General features: G+C 49.0%; 1 protein-coding gene across 2 annotated transcripts in view; it reads left to right on the top strand.

Moving 5' to 3' along the window:
• Window positions 1–2916: 2916 nt before the first annotated feature.
• Window positions 2917–16197, top strand: part of St6gal1 (ST6 beta-galactoside alpha-2,6-sialyltransferase 1) — a 133205-nt gene continuing 119924 nt past the window's right edge. The window contains exon 1 of one of the 2 annotated variants that reach the window (XM_059277211.1): window positions 2917–3390. The gene's annotated coding sequence lies outside the window, so the exon portion shown is untranslated. Of the gene's footprint in view, window positions 3391–4105; window positions 4319–16197 lie in introns of those variants that run through there. The other variant, XM_059277213.1, reaches the window with a different exon arrangement.

Genomic DNA, 16197 nt, shown 5'->3' with positions numbered 1-16197 from the left:
CTCTAAGGACCTAGGGTGGACCTGAGGTCAACTTGGTGAAGTGTAGCCCATGTACCCACATAGCATGTCTAGCCTGACTCTCCAGCACTGCTAGGCGGTTGCTTGCTGTACTACGGGCTCTGTGGCCATCCACTCCCCCCACCCCTCTTGTGGCTACTGTCCACTCTCCAGAGACTTGGTGGTGTTCTTCTCCTTAGTCCCTGACACGCCATTGGCCTATCTGTTCTCAACCATCCGTAGAAGCCCTTTTGTGTGCTTAGAGACACTGCTATTTTATTCCTATTTTCTAGATTGCATTCTATACACTTCCCTGTCTGTGTGAGTCTCGTCCTTAAGCTTGGCAGCACTGAGGGCCAACGTGGGCAGCCCAGGCACATCCCAGTTCATCGGGTCCCAGAATCCAGCCTCATATTGAACAATGTGTGCTGAAGCTGCTCAGAGAAGAATCGTGAAAACCTGTTCCGGGTCTTCGTGAGCATCGATTGTGGGGTTGAAAAAAAACTTTGGGAGGAAACTTCTAATTGCTTGCCATATCTTTTGCCCCCAGGGTATTTCTCAAGAGCGTCATGGAAATACTGTTTGCAAGCGGCTTGTCGTAACTGACTGTTACGAAGCAAGATCTCCTTTATATTCCTCAGTAAACTGCCTGAAGAGATGACTGAGAAGGGCGTGACCTAAGACACCGAGGGGGCTGTCTTGTTAAGGCTGCAGCCACAAAAACACCACAAATTAAGTGGTTTCAAGCACTAGAAATGTATTCTTCACTATTCTGGGTCCAAGGTCTAGGTGACAACAGCTTTGATGACTGGTGAAGACCGTGTCCAGTCCGTAGCTGGAGCCTTTTAGCTGCGTCTTAATGTGGTAGAAGGACACGCCAGTGTCTCCTTCGTAAGGACATTGGTCTCATTCATTGGCTTTGCCCTCCTAACCTCTCTGCTTCTGCAAGGCCTTGTCTCCTAATGCTATCACTGGGGTCAGGGTTGAAATTTCAACCTGTGAACGGAAGGTACATACAGATGGTGGAGTAGAACTTACAGAATGCACACATCTAAGGAAAACAACCAGTCGAGGTAGCGGTGACACCACAGTCCCCAAGTTAGTAGTTCATCATGTCTCTCACTTGTAGGTCAGGAGACCCTGCTTATGAGAGAGCCACCCACGTTGGGAAAGCCACCAGATGGTTATCCCCCCCCCCTGGAATTTTCCTGGGAACACCCCTACACGTCTGCTCATCTGTCCCAGAGCCCCAGAACTTCTTACGCTTGCCACGGTGTGTGGTTATCATCAGTCTGGCAAGCTCAAAATCCCAAGTGAGCCTCTTATTTTCTCCATTGACTGGTCAAGACTAGGGACTGTCCCACATTTTAAAAGAGTTACTCTCCTAAGAGTCCCTAAGCTGAGTTGAAACAAGGATGTTGAAAAAAAGAATTGAGGCTTTCAATGAATGTGGGGGATTCTGACTTCTCAGGGGCCTTGGGTGACCTGATTTCCTTATTCATAAATGGGCTTCACACCTACTGTAGCCCAAGAGACTCTGGGACAAGCTACGTGCCTCTGGCAGTTACTGTGTAGATGCCCTTTCTTAACCCCCCCCCCCCCCCCAATCAGTCCTCTCCCTTACAGGCCCTGCTCCAGCTTCTATCTCCCAGCATGGCAGCAAGAGAATCAATGTACAACACAAAGATGCACTGTGCACCATGTAGAACATTGTTTAATGGTTTCTTAATGTGGTAGCACAAAATCGTCAACCTTCAGTAAGCACCCCTTTCAGAAATAGTCACCTGAGTTTGTCTGCCTGTTTATTCGCTCACACTGTGTGGTTCACTATTACGAGCATGCTCGATACGTAGACTCCAAGTGACTCACTTCCTACGAATCATTTCGTATAATCCTGAGAACAGTGCTGTCCTCTAGATCTCCATACTGCAGAAGATGAAAGAATGGCCCAGAGAGACGGTGGAACTCACCCAAGAACAAATAGCTTCTTGGCCACAGAACTGAATTCACTGTCTGGCACTTCTGATTCAGGTCTCTGTATTAAGCCACAGACTCCGGAGCAGCTGGGGAAGGACCAGCAGCAGAGGGGCTTGGAATCAAAGGCTGGAGGAAGTACAGCCTGAAAGAAGGGTGTTGGGGAGGAGGATGCAATCTTTTCTTTCCCAGGTTGGTGGTGGGAGGTGGCTATCTGGACTTGAAGAGAATGCTCTGCCCCAGTCTTCAAGCATTCTTACTGGGGATTTTTGCTGTCCAAGAAGATCCAGCCCAGCAATCGTCTGGTGCTCAGTTTCGTTCCTCTCCCAACACATAGCAGATATTTGGGATGTGATTACTGAGCGTGGTAGTCGCATCTCTTCTCTGGAATATATGAAGAACTGAAGGGATATGCTTCCAGGCCTCCAATAGACGTTTTCCGTCTTTCGGAAGTGGCCTCTGGGTAATCAGATATGGCCACTGCCAGGCTGCTTCTTAAACAAGATGTTTCCTCCTGACATCTCCAGTAGCCTCATCCTAACCCCAGTGGAAGGAAGGTACCCGGCTGTCTTGACCATTTAGCTGAGGACTGTCTGCCTGCATACCTGCAGGGAAAAGCATCCTGGTCGCGGGGTTTCAGGACATCTCCATTACAAAAAAAAAGTTTGAGTACAGGCCACGCTTGATGTTGGGATATTTTTGTTAAACTCTAAATTTTACAGTCTAAAGTGTATGTGTTTTACATGAAAATTTGACTTTCAGAGGGTTAAAGTGTGACTTGCCCGATGAGGATCCCTTTGTGGAGCCAGGACATGCACCCTTGTAAGAGTGTTTTCACCAGACCACACCGAATCCAAAACTTCGGGACACGCAGAGGGGGTGGGGTGAGGGTGGAGACAGCATTTGGGCTTCCTTGCCTGCCGCATTGCTCCGCCCCTAGGCTTGCTCTTTGTAAGGGGACCGCAAGATTCCCTGCCTTCCCGGGAGTCCTAGGCAGGCACCTTTAACCTTGAGCCTGCTCGCTGGCGACCTCCAGAGGGTCAGGATGGTTGGGGACCGGTGTGAATGAGGACTCTGCCAGTTTTAACGACTCTATTTGCATAACGAAGACCGAGCTTCCTCCCGCCGGTCTGCAGTGTTTTTCTTCCCTCCTCCGTTCCCCCGCACCTACATCCCCAGTTCCTCACTGCTCCCCTCTGGCCCCCTTCTCGGGGGACTTACTCGGAGCTTGAGTCCCAGGCTCTTCTTCCCCGGCCCGGTGAGGTCCAGAGGCACCTGGAGGTGTGGAGTCCAGGACCAGGCCGGGCTGGGGAGCCGCCCTGGCACTGCCTGACCCTAACAAAGGGAATTGGGCTGCCGGGCGGCGCGAGCGCGCGGTGGGCACAGCGGCCGCCGCCTTCCCGGCTGAGAGCACTGAGAGTGAGTAGGGGCGAGGCGGGCGGCACTGGCCGGGAGGAGGGGTGCAGGGGTGCGCTGAGGGGCAGCCTCGGCTGCTTGGGCAAAAGCCACCGCCCCGGGCTGGGGGTGTCTGTCGCTGGCCCAGGGGAGGGGTGCCCTGGCCTCTTGCGGCTCGCCATTCTGCGCACCCACAACAAATCCACGTGTGCGGGGCCGCCGGAGCCCGTATTGTGTAAGGCGTAGCTTGGCAGAGCGCGGGTCCCTTCCGATCTTATCCACTGGGGTAACAGATCAGGAAACTGAGCCTGGTGGAGGGAGAGGGAACGCATGCACCACAACAAACGCACGTGTGCTCCGCTAGGAATCTGGGGGTGCAGCTAGCCCTGTTGAACTGCTCTGCCGAGCCGCCTGCGGGCAGGTTATTGTCCCAGCCAAACCAATGGGTGCGGCGCTTAGGAGGTGATACTCACTGCCAGAGGGCGAGAGACGTTTCGTAAAGGTGTCCTGTGAGGGGTCGGACTAAACCTGTAGATTTTAAAAGGGAAAAGCAAACAAGAAAGAGTCTACAAAAAGCACCCCCCGCCCACCCCCTCCAACCCCCCGCCTTGTGTGCTCTACTCCTGGGCACGTGCCTAGAGATGACAAGCCCTCTCCTCTTCCCCGAGTTTTCCTAGAGCTGTGGGTTGAACCAAGAGTCTGTAGTTATCCTTTAAAATAGACTGCCAAACACACCATTGTCCCCTTGCTCTGGAGACTGCCCCTGTTGGGGAACCTCGAGCGCCTCCCTAGCCTACCGAAAGAATAGCCCAATTTAAGCTACATCCACCAGTGAGGTCTTGGGTTTCGTTTGCACTTCTCCTCTGAGGTCCCTGTGCCTAGTCCAGGTGTCACTGGCTCCTCCTCTTCACACAAGGCCACCCAGGTCCTCTTGTATCCGAGGCTCGCAGAGGTAGGTGCGTTGTTTGCCTACTTTCGCTTTACTTTCACCCTGCTCACGCAGCCAGATTTTAGTTAGCGAGGTCTGGGCTTGGCAGCCCTGAGGATGGGGTGGGGAGAGCGGGTGAACGGATCCTAGGCGACCTGTGCAGGAGTGACCGCACCATGCCTAACTGATGCTTCACCTCGGATAGTTCCTCTGCAGACTAACTTGTCTCTGAGGACCGCTGGACAGCCTCCAGCCAAGCACCATTGTTACTGAAAGGGTCCAGGCGGCAGCTAGGGAACCTTGTATTTTACAAGCAGGAAGCTGAGGTCTGAAAGTTCAGCCTCTTGAGTGTGGATCTCCCAGCTGCTCCGCCTGCATCCAAAGAGATTCTGCGGCTGGCTTAAAAGGCAGCAGTAGCCTTAGGCAGAGCAGTTGGGAGTTAAACAAAGAAAATAATTCAAATTGGAAACTGCACCCTTCCATTATGCCTTTCCAGAGTTCTCTGTTCAGTGGAGAAGAGGGATTTAGAAATTCCCCACTCCCCAGCCAGTCCTGCTCCCACAACTTTGTTCTGCTCTCCTGGCTGCCCCCTTGTTCTCACATTGAACTGGGGCCAACTATAGAGACTTAGATGTTTTGCCTCACATCCCGGCGCTAAGAGGCCTTTGTCTGGGCAGAAGCAGGGGCTGTTGACATCAGCCCCAGTGGGAGGAAAGTGTCCCTTGTAAACGGCTGCTCCTGAGCCCCTCGCTGGAAAACAAAGCATTGTTTTCATTGATTTTATTTAATTAATTTATCTATTATTTATGAGTCCCGTGGAAGCAACTGTGCTTTTTGTGTTTGGCAGAGGAGAAAGCAGGCAAATCATGGAACACTGAGGCCAGTTTCCCCGAAGCTTAGCTGTGGTCTGTGGCCTCTCCCTCCACCCCTCACCTCCTAGGTGTGTTTACTTTCCCCTTGGTTTCCAGGTTGTTTAACTTTGTAATGTCAACGTAAAAAAAACCCACAGCTCTCAACTTAGGCATAAGAGACGGTTTATTCTGGAGCCACTTTGAGTGAGCATGGCCTGGGAACACAGCTTTAGGTGACCCCAAATTCCGTGTTCTAAGGTGGAAGCAGTTACACAGAGCCTTTCTAGTTTTGCAGAAGAGAGGTGGGTACATTAGAGAGACAGGTATCTAGACATGCTACATAGAAGTGCTGGGAGCTTTTCCACAGACTATCTGTTGGCATTCACAGCTTTTAGATTGGTGGAAGTTAGTTTCCTGCTAAGTTAATAGATTCTAAAAGGCTTTTTATCTTTTGTCACAAGACGTTAGGTCCAGCATGGGGATGAGGGTGGGGCAAAGGATGGACGGGCTTGTGGGTGGGGGTGCAAGGAATGGCTGCCCCAGAGGGCCAGAACTTAGCCCAGGATAAAGTCATCAGCCTCTGGACCTGCAAAATTCCAGTCTCCACAGCACTAAAATTCTAATCAGCCAGCCAGTCTCTGCAGACACAGATTCCTTTCTGGAAGTTTTCTTCACAGCTATGTGTGTGTGTGTGTATGTGTGTGTCTCCTCAGGGTGCTACCCCTATAATGAACTTGAGGCTCCTCAACTCTTTTGCTTCTCACATGGGAAAATTAAGGATCGGAGAAGAGAAATTACTTGCTCCCAAATACACAGAAACACTGTCAACCGACACTTAGTGCCTCTTTTTTTTTTTTTTTTTTTTTTGCGTCCAAGGGAAGGTGTTGCATCAAACAAACTGTTGTTGGTACCCCAGAGTAAAACCAAAGTTATTATGGTTGCTATAACAACACCCTTTAAAGTAAGCCGATGAGTTCCTTAAGGATTTAAGTAGATTTGGCTGTTAAGCAGAGGAATGGAAACTGGTGGTAGGTTTGGTGTAGAGAAGTTTTGCATTTAACATTGAGAATCCATTTTCTTTGGCTTGCTGAGTGGGTCACTTTGCTCTTGTCCTGGGGAGCTGCTTTGCAGATATTTGCAAAGCAAAGAGCAGTTGGAAGTCAGAAGACAAGAGACTCCTTAGCTATTCACTATAGTTAACCTCCTGGGCTCCATTTTTCTTTTTTTGCCTGGTGGATCTGTCAGTGCCTACCCTGGCTCTCCTGGGAAGTAGATGCTGCTTGAGGCCTTAGAGTCTGAGGAGGGCGTGGACTTATGGTTCCTTGCGCATACCTGGCATCAGTGTGTGACTTTCGTGGATAAGAAGAACTTGATTAGGGAAACATGATTTTTTTTTTCATATTTAGTGCAATGACTATTTATTTATTTATTTATTTATTTATTTATTTATTTATTTATGTTTTTACATCCTGACCAGTTTCCCCTCCCTCCTCTCCTCCCAGGCTCTCCCTTCCACCTCCCTGCTCCCTCATCCACTCCTCCTCCATTTCTACTCAGAAAAGGGAAGGCCTCCCACGAATATCAACCAAACATGGCATATCAAGTTGCAGTAAGACTAAGCACTTCCCCTTGTATTAAGCCTGGGCAAGGCAATCCAGTAGGGGGAAGGGTCCCAAGAGCCAGCAAAAGAGTCAGAGACAGCCCTTGTTCACTCTGTTAGGAGTCCCACAAGAGGACCAAGCTACGCAACTGTAACATATATGCAGAGGGCCTAGGTCAGTCCCATGCAGGCTCCCTGGTTATCTGTTCAGTCTCTGTAAGCTCCTATGAGCCCAGGTTAGTTGATTCTGTGGGTTTTCTCGAGGTGTCCTTGACTCCTCTGGCTCCTACAATCCTTCCTCTCCCTCTTCCACAGGATTCCCGGAGTGCCCCCTAATGTTTGACTGTGGATCTCTGCATGTTTCCATTAGTTGCCTGATGAAGGCTCTCTGATGACAGTCGGGCTAGGCACCAATCTATGAGGATAGCAGAATGTCATTAGGAATCATTTCATTGACTTTTTAAAATTTTTTTGCCAGTCATGTTTGATTCTACCCTAGGTCTCTGGGTCCTGGCCCTTGTAGGTTTCTGGGAGTTTCCATTGCACTAGGTTTCTAGCTCATCCCAGAGATGCCCCCAGATTCCAGTTGTGTCAGTCAGAACTCTCTCTCCCTCCATGCTCCTCCCACCTGATCCCTCCTGTCCCCCCCCCCCCCCCAGCACTCTGGGAAACATGTATTTTTTTTTCCTTGCTTGTATTCATGCATTGTTGCTTCACGGTAGCCCTCTGACTCCCGTGGATGTGTCTTCACAAGCTCATCTGCAACACTACATATTGTGCAATGTTGTTATTCCATATTAAAACACTAGGGGTGATTTTCTAAGTCATTACCAGAAAGATCATGTCAGCTTTCTGAATCCAAATGTTCTGGTTATAAAACATAAGACATTCCTGTTGAAGAACATACAAGAAAGGATTGAGAAATAGAAAAAAAAAATTCTACTATCCCACACAGCCATGTACTATCTGGTAATTTTGTTTCTGGATTTCATAAACAAACAAAAACAAACAAACAAAAAAAGCCAAACCAAACAAAAATTCTGATGGCTTTTTTCCCCCCAAAATAATTGAGAATCATTGTACGTATAGTTCTGGTTCTTGTATTTCACAGTTTAAAGTTTTGACGACGACTATGTTAGCTGCACTTTCAAGTTCCCATGGTCCCATGAGATCTGATCGCTTTAGTGCTTGTTTCCGTGAGGGCATGCCACGGAAGGAGCCTCCACTTCCTTCTTCTATCCCAGCCCTGCCTCAAGTCTTCAAATGGTAGCCAGAGTTTTTCTCTGAGAAATTCAGAAGCACGGGCAATACAGTAGAGTTGAGGGAGAAGGACCCTGTGCATGGCCTTGAGCTGTGGTCTGGCTCGTGTGACCTCCAGCATCGAAATAGTAAAGTTTGTGTAACTGCTCAGTGAACAACTCCAGGGTTATTTTTTAATTCATTGGACATATTGAGTAAAAGCCTCCTAGTCCGAAGGAGGAGACATGAGTGACAAGAAACATGGGTGATCACAGAGGAGACCACCTGTCGCGCCTGGAGCAGTAGACATGTCTGTGGGAGCCACGCCTGCCAAGTCATTTTTACCTCTTTCAATCGATATTGTGACTAGCACGCTCACAGATGAATTCCAGTTTACTTTCCGGAATTTCTATAGGATGGAGCCCTATAGAATGGGATTATTGGGGCACACTGTAAAAGGCATGCCAGTTGAAGAAACTCTGGGCCCTGCCTGGACCTCATGTTTCTTTGAAGCATGCCCTAGATATCTTATCAGCCAAGCCATAAATATTTCACTCAGCCTCGTGATGCATATTTGAGGCGTTGAGTTTGTGCTGGCTTGGGGCTTTTCTTCTTCTCTCTTGCCATTATGGAACCGCTCAAGCTTTTGGGGAGCGGGCCAAGGAGGGAGGGGGCACAGCAATCCTGGGACCATTTTAAGCTTTGCTGCTCAAATATGGAGGTCATGCATGTCCCGAAAAGACAAAGGTAGAGTATACGGGACACAGACTTTAGAGTCAGGAGACCTGATTTGAGTCAGAGTCCACCTCTTACTAGTGTCTTGGATCTTTTTTTTTTTTTTTTTTTACCAGCACATTTACAAAGATTTGGTAACTACTGATCAAGGTAATACAGATGGGCAGTATTAGTTAGGCCTAAGTCATGCCCAGCCTTCCTTCCTGAGAGGCAGGGTTCTCATATGGGTTGGGGACGGCCCACCGTCACTGTTGTGGTCCCCCGAGGTGTGTCTAAGGTGTGGTTTCTCTGATGTTACCACCCGTGACTCTGCTTATCACTCTTCTGTCTGTGTTGTTACCCCCTCCCCTCTTTATGGATGGGGGCAAGAAAAAGTCCTGGGTCTGCCCTTCATTCCTTGAGTCATGTGTCCTTGTGAAAGCCCCTTTCTATTAGGAGAAGGGGTGAGTGTCCGTGCCTGTCTATCTCTGACGTGGGTGAGTTTTAGTTTCTTCTGGTGCTGGACCCTAGAAGGAAAAGAGAGGGTCTGATACGGTAATCAACAGAGCCTCAGTCTCCTGGACTTCTCATTATTCCTCAGCTTAGCCTGTGACCTGTGGTCTCTGGCAGTCAGTCACTAACTAGCTGTGTAGCTTGGGAGCATGGCAGGGCCTCAACTGCTTGTTTTCTTTCCTGTCCCCTGTTTCTGGCTCTGAAATCAAATCTAAGACGTATGCAAGTTGGAGAGGCTTTCTTACAAAAACAGAAAAGGGAATTATCTTAGAATATTCAGATAATAAGTAATTAACCTACTCGCCATATGCCATCCCTCCCATTCTCCATTTGTAAGCCTGCCTGCAGCCCTGGAGATCGAGCCCAGCTGCACGCATCCTAGGCAAGTGAGCCCTGGCCTCAGCCCGTCCACTTCTCTAAAGTGATTCCTCTTTACAGTTGGAGGAAGGCCCTTTCGGGACTTTCTGCTAAGTGTTCATGGTCCTGTACAAATGCATTTTTTTGTTTATTTGTTTGTTTCTTGAAACAGGATCTCACTGTGTGGCCCTGACTGGCCTAGTACTCGAGCTGGCCTTGAACTCACAGAGATCCACCTGCCCCTGCCTCCCCAGTGCTGGGATTGAAGTTGTGGGCCGCCGTGCCTGCCTGGCTCAGATGTCCTTTACAAACTCAGTTTGTGGATTACATCATGATTGCCACTTTACAAATGAGTCTTTCGATTTGTTGTATGAAAGAGAAGTCTTTCCATATCAGTGTGCACTTACTATTTTTTTTTTCATCTCTGCATCGCCGTCTATATTTTGAGTATATTCACTTAACCTGTCTTCTGCTGGTTGATACATTTATCTGTTTTCATAAACCATATTTCCAATGTGTACACTTTGAGTTGGTTGTGAATGTCAGTGAGTTACAGGAAAGCCAGTTCATTAAGCTCTGGGGAGGGTGGCAAGTGCATGGTCCAGGGACACTGAGGACCAGTCCTGGAAAACTGCACCAAAGCCTACCTAGACTGCTACCGAGAGACTGTATTTGGATGAAAAGCTATTTTTGGAACTAGCCTGACCTGGTTGGGTGCCCTCAGCTGCAAAAAAACGGAGCTGCGAGCTTCTCCCCCACCCCATGGAGCCTTCCAAGTCTGTTTATGTTCTCAGGGTCAGGCCTGGGGCTCTTAGGGAGAGGAAGAGGGTGAGGGGGAAACTGAGAAAAGGTGATGTTTGTTCTCCAGGCTCTGGAGGAGGGGGTTTTCTACTCCATCTTGCTTTCAGATCTTTGAGAAGGCTCTGCCTCCGAGAGAGTCCCACCCACAGAGGTGGGCTACCGGAAGGGGGGAGCTTATGACACACTGGTGATGGAATAGATGTGCGAACTGGAGCTTTTTATCCTCTCGGAGTTTAAAAAAAAGAGGCCTCTCGTGGAGAGTCTCACTGAGTGACTGCTGTGGGAAAGAGAACTGCTCTGAGGAATGTCTGACTGGGAGGGTGGTGATTGGTGAAGGAAACGAGGCAGAGAACTCCTTATCAGGGAGATGTTCCAGAACCGATAGACGCGGAAGACCAGGAAGTCTTTTGACTGTGTAGGAAGAAGCAAAAGATGCATAACAGGACTGAGGATATGGAACAAGTCGGGGACAGGAATGCCAGTTTTCACCTACTCTGCAAATGTGGAATGAAACGGAGGCCTTCAAAGAGGCCCCACTGTAGTTTCCCCTGGATCTTGGCAGTCCTCCCCTGTTCTGTCCTTGACTTCAGCTTGGCCTGACCTCATATTCATAAATTATGTTCACATGAATAAATATATCACATACACTTGAGATGACCGGGAAACCTGGCAACTGGGAGAGAACTATGTGTCCTAGGAGGATGATTGTGGACTTTTCTTCTTCATAGCCTTTCTAAATCTGCTCCTGTCTCTTCTTCATAGCCTTTCTAAATCTGCTCCTGTCTTCTGGGTAGTAGAGTTTTCTGAAGCACAATGCTCTGATGTTACTAGGTTTTCTTGTTTAAATTACAGGGCTGGCATTCAAATCTGGGCCTTCATGCATGTAAGGCAAGTACTCATATCAGTTAAACTGTATGACCTAGCCTCTCATACAGCTTTAAAATTTGTGTCAACCAACCCTTTGTAACCTCTTGATGGTCTTCCGGGCTGGAACAGAGGGCCCCTGCCATGTCATTTTGTTTAAGCCGCAGTTTAGTTTGACGAGGGGACACGGCACAGGTTTTGCTGTGCTCTTGGTTCTCATTAGGCACTGTGTGTGTGTTTTTTTAACCCAACTCTGACAGCAAGACTGGTATCTTGGCATTAGTAGCTCCATTTCGCAGATGAGAAAATCAAGCTCCAGGGGAGCCAGACACTTGCCCACACACGGTCCTGCTGCTGTTGGGGTGCATTCGAGAGTGGAGGTGGCCCCTCCTCTACAGTCTGTTGAAGTTCTCTTCACCGCCAGTGTTCTCCAGGCCCGGGGGGTCTGAGAAATGCTTAGTTTTGTTGTTTGTGGGGAACCTCTAACTGAATGTGTAGGACATGCTTTCCTGTGTGCCACACACTGTCATTCCCGGTTTCGTGGGCGAGGAGACAAAAGCCGAAAGTGGCCTGGCGCCTTGTTCAAAGGCGGGTCATCCAGGGAACTGAGGTGCTTGGACTTGAGCGTGGGTATCTTGCTCTCCAGCCAGGCTTCCTTTCCAGGGCCTGCAGGGGCAGGCTGCGCTCTGGCTTGCTGGGATACCGCTCCTTTTCTTTCGTCTTCCAAGGGGAGCATCCCTTGCCAAGCCTTCAGAGCCTTCCACCTGTCTGCTGGTGTTCCCCACCTCGGTTACACTGAGACCGTCACCTGATGTAGACCCTCTCCTGTGGCCTGGCTCTCGGTTTCACTCTCCCATTTCTTCAGCCAACCAGTAGATCAGAAATCTCCAAAGAAACCTTCATGTGATGAAGATGAAGAAGAGCGTTATTTTTCTCAAAATGTTCCAGATTCATATGGGAGTCCAAGCATTACCTGTAAAATGTCTGGGATTGGGATGGAAACCGTGGAGGGGCCGGAGGGGCGGGGCCGGAGGGGCGGGGCCGGGGGGCATGGCCAGGGGCGGGGCAAGGGTCTTCAGCGGGACTGGATAAGTGGGAGAGACTTGGATAGGAACAAAGCTCACTTGAAAACAGACCTGCTCTATCTTACGCAAAGATGAGCGGGTTCTTCTGCTGCTGTCTTCATCTCTCAGGATCGTTTCTGGTTTGCAGTTGGTTTTGGGTTAGGGAGCGGAACTGTAGGGTAGTTGTTCCAAGTAAAGTTTATTGAAAATTAATAAATTGAGACCTCAAAGACAGAATGATGGAATTGTGGACTGAAGTAAAGTTACAGAATTACGAGAGAAATAATTGAGGAAAACACAAATGGTGGAGCCGGAAGGGCAGCAGCAGCTCAGCAGCAAAGCACTTTCCAGCGGAAGTGAGGCACAACCCCCAGCACCACACACACCTCGGTAAGGGAACCCAACGGGATCCGTTAAAAACCAAGTTGGTGGCAGAGATGCGAAGCCCAAGGAAAAACCATAGCGTGTGCTGAGGACAAGACAGAGATACAACTGCAGTTTGAAGGTTGTACAAAAGTGAGCCTTTAGAATGGCAGTAGGAGGATTTTTAGAAGAACATTTTTACGGGGCTGGAGAGATGGCTCAGCGCTTAAGAGCACTGACTGTTCTTCCAGAGGTCCTGAGTTCAATTCCCAGCAACCACATGGTGGCTCACAACCATCTGTAATGAGATCTGGCGCCCTCTTCTGGCCTGCAGGCATACATGCAGGCAGAACACTGTACACATAATAAAATAAATTAAAAAAGAAAGAAATCTTAAAAAAAAAAGAAAAATGTTTTTACATTTTATTCAAAAATGTTATCATGCAGGACTACATAAAGCCACTTTGATGCAAGCCTATAGTGTACTCTGAGTACCTTCCCCTCCAACCCTTATGTTCAATTGTCAGAGAATTCTTGGAGGCACACATGTCACTCTTGTTCATGTTCTTGTTGTCCAAAACTTGGTCACACTGCCACACCTGGCCACAAAGGTGTCTAGCAGGTCTCCAGCTGGGTGCTGTGTGATCTCCTGGGAGCTGGGACTGGAGAAAGCTTTCTAGTACTGAGTGTACGAGAGGCACAGAGTGAATTCTGAGCCAGACTGTGTCTCTAAAACAAAACAGAAAAACCTACGTAGGCTCATCTAAAATGCTGTCACTGGACATTAGTGCTCAGAGAATGGAGAGTGGGGTGCAAACCAATGACCAGGACAATGTCTACTCGTGGGTATTTGGGAGTCGGTTATGTAAACTCTTACCTCCAGGCAAAACAAAGCGCGCTGTAGATCATCAAACCCAGAGGCTGCCAGAGAGGGCCTCACAGAGTAGATAGTTTGCCTGGGTGCTGAAGATGAGTTCTGAGCTTAAGCTTTGGAAAAAGTGACCCCTGGCCCAGGGACACTGTGGAGGAGTAGAAGTAGGTGGCCTATCTGGGTCATTGTGAGTAACGTGTTATGGCTGGAGGAGACAAATGAAAGAACCCTCAGCATGCCAGGATACACGTACATGTCTGTATCAACTGTATAAATAATTATATTTACCTATAAATAAAATCTACTTCAGCTGTGCCTTAGTTACTGTTACATTGCTGTGAAGAGACACCATGACCAAGGCAACTCTTATAAAGAAAGCATTTCATTGGGGGCTGGCTTACAGTTTCAGAGGGTGAATCCATGATCATCATGATGGGAAGCTGACAGGCAGGGCACTGAAGCAGTTAGCTAAGACCTTTATATATCCAGATCTGCAGGCAGCAGATATAGAGAGAGACAGTAGACCTGGCGTGGACATTTGAAACCTCAAAGCCCACCCCCAGTGACACATCTTCAGCAAGGCCACACCTCCTAATCCTTCTAAAACAGTGCTACTCCCTGGTGAATAAGTGTTTAAAAATATGTGAGCCTATAGGGACCATTCTTATTCAAAGAACCACAAATTATACATTTTCTAGCTCAAATTTTAGACCTGATAACAATCTATGATCTGGACTCTGGCATCCAGCCACTGTATGACCCCAGGCCCTTTGATGACATCCTAATTTCTTTGTTCATAAAAGGGGTGATAACTGTGCCACTGCCTAGTCTCAGGAAGTTTTATGTTCAGATTAGGTTACAGATGTCACAGGAAAAACAAGGACAGAAGAGCCACATTGAGGGTTTATTATTGTGCACGTGGGCTTTGCCTTCCTAAAAACTATACGATGGCTAAAGCATCCACAGTTGTCTGAGAGAATGCTCACAGCCAGGGACAGGGTCCCTGAAGCATTGAAACAAGCAACTTGGTCAAGAGGCATGGCACTGTGCCAGCCTGACTCAGATAAGAAGCCCCGGGCTGTCCTGGGAGGCAGCAGAGAAGGCGAGTCAGGCACGGGTGCTGCCCTTGCCTGGTGAGAGGGTGTTCCTCCAGCCTTTCCAGTTGTTAGAAAATGCTTGGGCTAGGGAGTTGGTCTGGATGGCTGTCAACAGCTTGGCGAGGGTGGAGGAGAGTGTCCAGACGAGCCATGCTGTGAGGAATGTGACCACGACTGCCAGGCGAGCAGCAGTTCCCTGCCGTTTCTGGGAGGGGCTGGTGGTCAGAAAAGAGACAGGCAGGATGGGGTTGTTTGGGACTACGGTGGTCATCTTCATGGTACCCATGAGGACAGGGCTGGGCCTGGACCAACTAAATCCAGGGGGAAGGGCATCTAGACCTCAGCACTGATGTAACGTGGCCTGGAGCACACTCCTTACTTCTACTCTAGAAAGAACAGGATCATTCTAGGTCTGGGGATGGGCCTGTCATGGTCTGGAGGTACAAAATCCTTAGAGTAGGAGAATGTGTGCCCATGTGTAGTCGTGATCATGCAGATTAAATATCCAGCGTACTCTATATTGTTGAAGGGGTTCTACCTTTTCGGATCCACTGATCTCTCAGCTCCTGAGAGCTAGGCTGTATTCCATCATACTCAATGGCAGACAGCCTTAGCCTTAGTTCAGACAAAGCCCCTGAAGCCCACAGAGAAAAGAGAAGTTCCTTCATTTCTTGAATCATGAAGTTATCTGTTGGACTGTGGTTTCTTGGACAGTAGGTATTGTGCACAGCCCCAAGCCCAGCACAGGACTGAGCACTGGGGCATCTCATGGAATGGGCTCAGCTCCTGATGCTCCTAGGCCACACTTGGCCATGCCGTGTGAGCAGCAGCTTTACAGAGAAGACCAAGAGAGCTGGTAGAGGAAGCTATAACAGTCCTGACAAGCAACACCTTGCATCTGTGCTCAGCCCATGAAAGAATATTTTTTTCTACCTGTCAAATTATGGCCTTGGGAGGGAGAGTCAAGCAGGAATGGAAGAGGGGACATGTCTGGTATGGCTATGGATATGAACTCTGGTGGGGAGCCAGGCTTGGAGCTATGTGTGTCTGAGCCTTTTCGGAACCAAGGACATAGGAGTTTGTTCCAGGTGAGAGAGGGAGGCAGCCAGCTGGTGGGCGCTCTGACAACAGCAATGAGGCTGAGTCATTCATCTGTGGACAACCTTTGTCAGGTTGAGTGCTGTGGGGCCCGAGGATGCTGGCCCAGAGCCTGACCTGGAGGAGGTTAATGACAGTGAGAGGAATATATTTCCCAGAGATGCTTCCTGCTGGAGGGCATGTGGCGGCTTCTCTTTTCATCTTCACCATGAACACTTATTCTGGGCTGCCAATTTAGAGGAGCGAGGAGAACAGGCCAAGAGGAGCCCTGAAGCCTTGCCCAGGGCGCACTCCTGCATCTGAAGAGTTCTACCTACATCTCCACAGACAGTCTCTGGTGACTCACAAGGTGAGGCGGAGTGGCTTGCTCCATCCAGTTATCTTTGTAGTCTCATTTCCTCAGGAAGCCCTTAGCATTTGGGGGTGGGGGAGGAGTCACGGGCTTTCCAGCTAGATGGACTTGGGTTTACA

This window comes from Peromyscus eremicus, chromosome 12 (genome assembly GCF_949786415.1).
Source record: "Peromyscus eremicus chromosome 12, PerEre_H2_v1, whole genome shotgun sequence".
Classification (NCBI taxonomy): domain Eukaryota; kingdom Metazoa; phylum Chordata; class Mammalia; order Rodentia; family Cricetidae; genus Peromyscus; species Peromyscus eremicus.
This window is presented reverse-complemented; position numbering and strand designations above follow the sequence as displayed.